At 34.8% G+C, this 9,894-nt stretch overlaps 1 protein-coding gene across 4 annotated transcripts in view; it reads left to right on the top strand.

Annotated features, from left to right (window-relative positions):
- LOC117181675 (reversion-inducing cysteine-rich protein with Kazal motifs) overlaps positions 1 to 9,894 on the top strand; it is a 201,980-nt gene that overhangs the window by 97,476 nt on the left and 94,610 nt on the right. The window lies entirely within an intron of this gene.

The following is a 9,894-nucleotide window of genomic DNA, read 5'->3' as shown; positions in this document are numbered from 1 at the left end:
TCTAGTCGGGAGTGGTGCTGACTGAAAACAGATGATTTGGAGCGATTCGCGCGCCATCTGTTGGTCATTCTAAGGACTTATTGAACTACCCTCGTAGCTCAATCATGACGTGACAGGTGATTTTTGATACCGAATTTGAATTCAGCGCCCCAAAATCCATAGGAATACGTGTGTCTTGTTACCAGATCCGCACATTTTTTGTGTGGCTATGTTATTAATGTAGTTCATGTATAGTGTCATTGAAATAATTTAAAAAGACTATTTTTAGCAATGACAAAATTGAGGAGTTTTATATAGATATGTATATTTAAAAATTAAATATTTCCAACGCTCTGTATGTAAACTCCAGACTCAAAGTACATAGAGAGAGATAGGAGAAACGGAAATAGCGATGGTTGCTTCAAATCAATTCAACATACCGAAATAAATTGAACGAAAAAATGTATATTTCTCTATGACCTTTTTGTATAAATCGGATCTAAATCGCAACGCGTCTTTTACCACCCTATTTTGTTTTTATTTATAGAATTTCAATCTGTTTAGTTGTTCCAATGTATAAGTTACAAAAATGCTCTGTATTGATTACTGCCTTTCCGATAACGTACTTTAAATGAGCAATAATCCGCGTACCGAGTCCTGCGCGCGAGAAAATACCGACGTGTGAGTTTTAACTTTAACTTCTATTTTCCTTACTAACAAAAAGTTTTGACGTAGTGAGAAAATTATGAGTGACTGCCCTCAGGTGACAGGTAGAATTCACCTTTAAGGCCTTGGTATGCAGGATTTTGAGAAGGGTTTTTAGCTATGCTTGCATTTTTGGCCCTTGATGGGTTGGCAGCTGAATGTATTCCAGGTGATCATTAAGTGATGAATTGAAAAAAAAGTTTACAACATAGACTCCTGAAGGCACATTCAGTAGTGTTGCTATGCAGCTAAGTTAAAATATTGAATCTATTATTCAAAAAAATATTCTAAAGCAGATACTATATTTTTAGATTTATTTTTAATTTTGTAAGTTTCAAACTTGAGTTGGTCGCTAATTATTTTCTTAATTAGTGAACTCATTTTGCAGTTTGTTGATTACTCCTGTCAATGAACAAATTTTTTATTCTTTCTGCATTTTCTATTGATCGCAATGAGTCTGCTGGTCATTATTACTTTGAGATTTATTAGATGAATTGATCCAAAAAATTTAATAATTATAACGATTTATTTTTTAGACGTTTTTAGCTTATACAAAATTTCAACCAGTGAGAAAGTTACTAAATTATTATTTATCTAATTTATGTATGTATAATTTGGTTATTTATTTATTTACTAAGGTTTAATTTGTTCAACAAGAATAATTTGCATATTTTTAATGGACCCCGAGGAATTGGGCCTAGAAAGATATTGAATCGATTCGATCTACATATTGATTTTTTAACTGATGGTTATATTAATGAAAAAAAATTTTGAAGAGAGACTGTTATTATTTATTACCAATGAGTATTGAAATTTTTACTTTTTTCGGATGATTAATAATTTTGAAATGTCCTCATTTAATTATCGTTCTACTATTTCTACACACATTTCAGAACTACGTGGGCAAAGTATTTTGCAAAGAGTGAGCAAAGTAAAAAATGTGGGCAAAAGTTCTTTTCTCACTGTTGGCAAGGTACTGTGTCCACGCTTGATCGCATATCAAATCTTCAGGAAATTTACGTAACAATACAAATAATTTACACCGGTAAGTGAATAAATAATAATAAATAATCTTGTGAAATAAAAAAATTGCATATAAAAAACATAACAATATTCGAAGAATAAAAAAGTAATGAATAATCTAAAGCGCAATTTAGAAAAACACTTTTTAAAAAGATTTGTTTCAATAATGTAATATGCCTTCTTTGAAGTACATTACTGATAGACTTTTGACAATTTTCCTTCTGAAAAAATATTTTACTACAATTTGCATTCTTTAGACTTCACTTTTTGTGTAAAGTTGTACATGTTAAGCAGCTAAAACATATGATTAAATTATTATTATAAGTTTTTTCGTGGAATCTCTTTAACATAGAAAAGTGTGTGTAAGTAAGCCGTGTGATTGGTTATTCCTTCTCCGTAGACCATATTTGACGATATTTGACGATAACGTTAATTCTGACCGGCAGAGAGTTAACGCTCTTTTCTATCTCCCTGTCTCATTCTTTGCCATTCCCAGCCAACATGGTTACAGAACAGATCTGTAACTGTTCTATAACACAAAAGAACGTGTTCTAGGACAGATCAGTAACGGGTTACGAATATGCGAGTAACCATGTCATCCGCCATATGCTAGAACAATTCTGTAACAGTGTTAGAACGCTGTGACATACGTTCTCGAACAATTCTAGAATAATGATAGAACTCGATTCATTCGGATTACTGTGGAAAGCAAAGCATTCTGTCCTTACAAAGAATAAAAAAACTTCATCAAACGTTCAAATTATAACTTTAAGTATTGTGTCGAAAATAAGTCTTAACAGCACTGACATATAATGTCTTGCCCACGTTGTAATGATACCGTAAAGATGTGGTGAATCTATTTGCCCTGCGAATTTTGATACATAGTTACCTAGAACTCAAAGCACGTACTCTGAATGTGTTTCAATGTTATTCTATGATCTTTGATGAAAAATATATTTTTGTTTATATTTATACAATTTCATTTTGAAAACGTATTAATTCTTTCATAAGTGTTTATCTGTGTTCTGATAGAGAATATTAATATTCTTCTATTATAATAGAAAATGCGTTCCTTCTTTTGAAATAAATTTGATTTAGGAAAGATCTCACGGCAGTGAAATTCTTTCTTCTCGTTATTAGTTATGTGAAAAGCTATTTTATTATTTAATTTTACAAATTCAATGTAATAGTGTTCCACAAAACGTCGAAATAACATTCTGATGGCACAATGTAGATAATAAAGTTAATAATAATAATAATAACCTACCGAAGGTGTTCCGCGTTGATGTCGCGGTAGGGCTTGAGCTCTCCTCTCATGACTTTGACGGCAATGTTGGAGGTAGCATTGCTACTGACAGGGTTCCCCATGCTAAATAGGCTGATAACGAAGAGGAGAGGGATTAAGTAGAACACCAAAACCCATCAATGAAAAATAGAGAATATATTAAAGATTTTGAAACGCTTGAAGCTTCCCGCGGATCGCCGGGGCGCCCCTGGAGCCACCGCTGGGGGCCACAGCATGCGGGACGGTGGCGACGGTGAGCTGCGAGATGGTCAGGCAGATCTCACTAATCAAACAGCTGACAAGCAAGAACATCTGCGACAAACAGTAAGCCGTGGAACATCAACTGTGCCTGCTGAGGATGCTTTGGCTAGCACTAGCTACATGTTACAGAAGACCGAGCAATGGAGATTAAACAACAGGTTGATTTGGCGTGGAAAAACGACGGCAATGAACATCAGTTAGAGAAAGCCGCGAGAAACGGGCAAGGAGGAGCAATTGATGTTCTTCCTCAACCTATTGATGACCCAACACCACCACATCCTGCAGAGGTGGATGACCTTATACAACCAGAGGCAGAAGCAGAGGTTCAGCAACTAAAAAAGCGACGAAAATGGACATACCATATAAACAGAGATGTTATGCGCCTTTATTTTTTGGCAGAGAAATGTGGGGAAAGTGTGAGAAGAGAACATCATAGACTCTTCTTACTTAAATACCCAGAGCTAGCCACAAAAATAAATAAGCAGAATCTGGCAGATCAAAAACGCTCAATATCTGTAAACAGACTGCTTTCGACTGTTGAAATAGCTGCTATCAAAATGGAAGTGGAACGGCAGCTTCCTATTGATGAGCTCGCCTTGGAAGATGTAGATAATGAAGACTTGATTGATGCTGAAGGCATCGGTGCTAGGGATAATGAACATCATGCACCGGATCCATTAGAACCACATCCGGATATTACTAACGATGATGTAGGTAGGGAAATCTCAGAAGAACTAGAGCACCTGGAAAGGAATTTTGGTCATGCTTTACTAGAGTTCAGATATGTAGAATCAACACTGAGGCATTCTCTGCCCAAAATGAACATCACAAATCATCTGCGTACACTAATAGCACATCTCGACAGTAAGGTTTTACCTACGTATTTGAACGTACGACAAAATGCGTTAGAGGTGCAAACTCTTGCATACTGTGCTGCTGTAGCAACCGTTAGAACGTTGAGCCGAAAAACTAGGCCTGCAAATGCAGTTTTTGTCCCAGCAAGGGATCGAGATCCACCATGGAAAATCAGGTTGAATATGGATGTCAGCAAAGTAAGGTGCAAATTGGGTCGATTAACTCAATATAAAAAAGAAAAGAGAACCAGAAAGCTGATGAACCATGTTACTAAAATCATCCATCCTCGGCATATCGAGACAGTAACACCAGCAATATTGGATGAAATTTTAGACTCTCAACGACAGGTTCTATCGTGAATTGAGTGTAAAGCCAAATAACCACTAAGGCACCGAAGTCCCTCAATTGGAAGATATGCCTAATTACTGGTCGGGCGTTTGGGGAAAAATGAACAGATGCAATTTGGACACTGCGTGGTTCAAACTGGAGGAAGCAAGGGCAAGCAATAGCCCAGAAATGCATCTGACAAACATCACAGCTTTGGATGTTTTAGTTGTCTTGAAGAGGGCAAGTAATTGGAAAGTTTTAGGTCCGGACATGGTGCACAACTTCTGGTACAAGCACCTGACGAGTGTGCATCTTGCGTTAGCAAGGTGTTTTCAGAAGATCATTGAACACCCAGATTTGAAGCCAGGTTTTATGCTCCAAGGTACTACGTATATGATACCAAAAAAACCAGAAGCTCAAAACCCATCTGACTTTCGACCGATAGCCTGTCTTCCAACAATTTATAAATGGCTTACAGCTATCATTGCTATCATTGGATCATTGGATTGCTATCATTGGATGTGATTGTTTATTCCTGTTAAGACTGAGGCCACTTGTTGAGGCCCACTGCACCACCAGATCAACATCTGCCTGTACCTTTTGGAATAAGCTCTTAAGAGTGGCCATAGGCCCGGAAAGGCAAAGCTTAAAGTCATCAGCATATTTGTGATTGTTGCAATGTTGAAGGTCGCTACCAGATTCAGAGTTATAAATATTGAATAAAATGGGTGCAAGCGTGCATCCATGAGGCAAACTAATCTTAACCTACCTACAAACTAACCGTTCGTAATTGCTAATTTGTACTCTTTCATATCGATTACTAAGATAAGATTCAAACCATTTAACAACCATGTTTGAGAGGTCGAGTGCTTTGAGCCTAGTCAATAGTAGACTATGGTTAACTGTATCAAACACTTTAAAAAAGTCAAAAAGGACAACAAGCGTTATTTCCCTCCTATCAATGCAAGTTTAAGGTCAGAGGTTACTTTAAGTGAAGCTGCAAGTAAACTAATTACACAGCTCCACAAAAAAGTGGCCTGTCCGGCGGAGCAGAGCAGTGTATGCTTATGTATTTTGACACGCGGAATCCGAAGCCGAAGTCAGAAATATCAAATTCGCTCGTTTTTGAACCCTTAGCTAAAAAAAACCGTAAAAAAAGCGGTTTCCCACCAAATTCGAAAAAAAGAAAGTTGTCTGGCCGGCAGACCACAGCAGTGCATCCTTATGTATTTTTATTCGCTGAATCCGAATCCGAGGTGAAAAATATCAGATTGGTTCGATGTTTAAACCTAACCTCAATAAAACACCCGTAAAAGGTCAGTTTATCGCCAAATTAAAAAAAAGTAGTCTACCTGGCGGTCTAGAGCAGTCTATCCTCATAGATTTTTACCCACTAAATTTCAAAGCCGAAGTCAGAAATATCATATTGGCTCATATTTGGACGCTAACCTGAAAAAACAACTGTAAAAAGGTGCTTTTTTGGCAAATGAAAGAAAAAAGAAAGTGGTATTTCTAACAGACTAGAGCAGCGTATCCTTGTGTATTTTGTCCAGATAAAACCAAATATAAAGTCAGAAATGTCAAATTGGCTCATGTTTCATCCCTGACTTAAAAAAGCACCCGTAGAAATACGGTTTTTTGCCAAATTCTAATCAAAATATTAGATCAGATTTTTGAAATTCAAAATGATGACTCCAATATAAAAAACTCGGGTGTGCAGGTTAGGGGTTATCAAACCCCAGGGCATACATAGTCCCTTTAACATCGTGTTCCGCGTCTGAGCATCTACGCGTAAATAGTGAGTATAATTCGTTTTCTTTTTTGTGATATCGACTTCACTTATTCTCGAAGGATCTGTCTAATGGCTGTTTTTTACATTTCCGTTTTCTGTCAGGTATCTCTCGTGCGAACATCCAGCAGTAATGAACCATCATATGTGACGCGATCCGAGAAAAGGGACCTACTAGGCAAAACATCGATTTTCGGATTATGACGGATTCTATCAGTTCTTTATCTGATCTTTCTCGGGGTTCGATCAGAAATTTTTTATCTGCATTATTTCACAACATATAAATTATTGAAAAAGAATCTTTTAACGCATGCGGATTAGCAGCTTGACGCTTACTCTCTTCTTCTTCACCCACCACATCCCCCACTACTCGCCGCTTCCCTGAGTGAAGCTCTACCTTTAATAATTGTGAATACCAAAAGGAAATCTTCAGTATGTTCACAGCTTGATCAAATGAAACTTTTTTACTTTTCCAAATCTATGTTAGAATTATTATTTTCATATTGCAATGTTCTCAAAGCGTTTTTACAAACTCATTATTCACGATTGAGAAGTATTGTAATTGTCCGAAATTTGTCAACACAGTTTAACAACGGAAATCCACGTTTTGAGACCCTCTCAAGTTGGAAATAAAGTTTTGGAAATTGCGCCTGTCTTTCTGTTCGTTAATCCGTTCGGGAACACAATAACTCTCGAAAAAATGAACGAATCAAGGCGAGGTTTAGCACACTTTTTTAGGTTATAGAATAAACAACGAGTTCGTTTATCAGCTATTTTGTATAGAAATTCCAAAAGTTAGACCTGTTTGAAATTTTTTTACCAATTTTTCTAAGATTCAGCAATTTTATGTACGGCCATTCGTAGCACTCAGAAACCCGAAAAATTTATTTCTATGACTTTTCTCTTTTAAGCAAAAAAAATATCGGAGTTGTAGAGTTTGCAAAATTTTTAAAGTCAATCGAAAATAAAAATGTTATTACAAACAACGCTTGATATGAAAAGAAAGAAAGAAGTTGCTTTTTGAAATCCCTACAAGATTATCGTTTGCAAATTTGTTATTACTTATTTTTAGATAGGGTGCGTAGTTTTGATTATGCGTCAAGAATACAAAAAGAAAAACAGATTTTTGGACAAGCTACACAAACTACTAAAGTTGTTTAACTAAGAAAGAGCTACACATTTTTCTTAAAACGTTTTTGATAGGATGCGCATTTTTGTGATAATCTTGAAAAACGACGTAAGCTAAGAAAAAAATAGGTGCACAAAAATGGTGCATCTATTGTTATAGATGCACCATTTTTGTGCACACACTTTGAAACCTCTTTTTAATAAAAGGCATAATTTTGGTTTTAATTGTATAAAATTGCATCATAAATAGCAATTAAATATATGTGGAAAAACGACAAAAGGCACGAAAAAAAATGATAGGCAAAAGTTATTCTCAAAGAAATAGAGATGCAAATTTTTTCGTAATTTATTACTTTATCATAATTTATGATGGAGAAATTATTGGAGTTTTGTACAATTTAACACCGTAGTTCTTGAACGGATTTCCACGTTTTGGGGCACCTTTCTTTCGTCCTCAAACACGATAAATCTCAAAACTTTAACGGATCAAATCGAGCTTTGGCGCACTTTCATAGGTCCTAAAAGAAAGAACGAGTCTTTTAACCATAATTCTTTCACAAACGGTTATGGTTTTATCCATCGAAAATGTTATTCAAAAATAGAATATCTCGATGTATGCCAGACGATACAGATACGTAAAAACAGAATAAAATTAGAATGCAAGCCCTTCAAAATAACTAAAATTTTTGTTTTAACTATTTATCAATAGGGTACATTTTTAGGTTTAATGCATCGAAACTTATAATTTGAAGACAAACGACGATTTTTTGATAGCAATTGTCATTTTGGTTTTATTTATCGAAAATATTATGAAAAATTTCGAGAATGTGCAAATATCCACTTTCTATTTTGTTTCGAATTTAGTGGATAAACGTCTTTTTCAGGGTATTTTTTGAGATTTGGGTTAAAACACGAGCCAATTTGATATTTCTGAATTCGTATTCTGATTCATCGGGTCAAAATACATAAGGGTACACTGGTCTATAATGCATCTTTGTATATGGGAATATTTCCTGATGCTTCGAAGGAAGCGATTATTCGTCCACTTCCTAAAACATATAAAAAATCTTATATCGAATCTTTGGTTTAAGAAGTGATTTAAGGAGTAGACTTCTTTTTTAATTTAGGACAGACAAATCACCTTTCTTTTTATATCCTCTTCAATAAAAATGCTATTAAAGTCATAAGTAGAGAGGTGCTTAAGAACGTCAGTTACATTCATTTCGGTTTTATTTTAAGATCATGGTTTGAGAGGAATAAGATTGTCTTTTGAGTAGAAGCAATAACTTTGGTCTAAATCATTAATAATCATCAGGTCAATCCATATATTAGAATGATCAGTGCGGTGACAGGTATCGTTGGAAACTATAGATAATCCGACAAAGAAAACTACTGATTTTAAATAATGGGTTAAATTGTGGGTAACATTAGGATTTGTGTGTAGGTCGCCAGTGAGTACAATGCTATTATAATTAGGTATAAGGTCAAAAATGTCATTCTCAAGTTCGCTGTCGTAGCAGGCGTTAGGGGGTTTGTAAATTACACCCACCAACACACTGTCCTGAGGCGCCGATACATTGATAGAAAGGCACTCAGCAGTAGGGTAATAGTTAAGGTGAAACGGTAACTTCCCCCAAATAGTTTCAGCAAAACTACTCGCAAAATAATGCATTAATTCAAATTTTGCTTTTTGCATTGTTAAAAGTAAATCGAAATCTATTGCGGGCTTCTCTTTAAAATTAATTTTTTTCATTTTTTAAAATTTTTATTTAAAAAATCTTAGATTATCTAATTCCGAAAATTTTGGATGTTAAAAATGGGAGAAGCCCGCCATGCGGAAAGTAATAATAAATCTAATATCAATAAAAAAAGATTAAATTATTCATTTATTTAAACAACGTTTTGCTGAAAGAAAAGTAAAATAAACCAGGAAAAATTCTGCAGAAAACCGGTTTTATAGTTCCCGGCTTTACCGCCAGTGGTCATTGCTGATCTATTCTTGACTTGAGACTATCCTTGCGAAAACTGCAATGTCGGTAACATTGGAGAACTTATACCTGCGTATACCTCAGAGTGAGACGAAGCCCTTAATTATAACTCATTATATGAGAAAATATAAAATTATAATAAAGATATTACTGAATTTTCAGAGTTATTGAAGTATTTTGAATTAATACAGCGGAAAAATATACTAATTTCACCATTTATTCCAGATCAGATAATGCGAGATTCTTTAAGAAAGGTTTTCTTTCTGCCAAACCTCTTGAAAAATATTGCAAAAATTGCAATTTCAATTATTTAATATTTATTTCTACATATATTGATAAGGCGGGCTTCTTTCGAAATCAAATTATATTCGAATCTACACTTTTAGTACTTAATAAGTAAAATGGAAGTGATTATTGAGCAATTTATCTCTTGGTAGATTTCGGAAAAAAAAGTTTTTTTTCTACCAAAACACTAGAAAAATAATGAAAAATTTGCACTTTTGTTTATTTAATGTTAACTGATATACTTTTATATTTAACGGGCTTCTCTCGAA

This window comes from Belonocnema kinseyi, chromosome 10, assembly GCF_010883055.1.
Source record: "Belonocnema kinseyi isolate 2016_QV_RU_SX_M_011 chromosome 10, B_treatae_v1, whole genome shotgun sequence".
NCBI lineage: Eukaryota > Metazoa > Arthropoda > Insecta > Hymenoptera > Cynipidae > Belonocnema > Belonocnema kinseyi.
The sequence above is the reverse complement of the archived record's forward strand: the minus strand, read 5'-3'. Positions and strand labels throughout refer to the sequence as shown.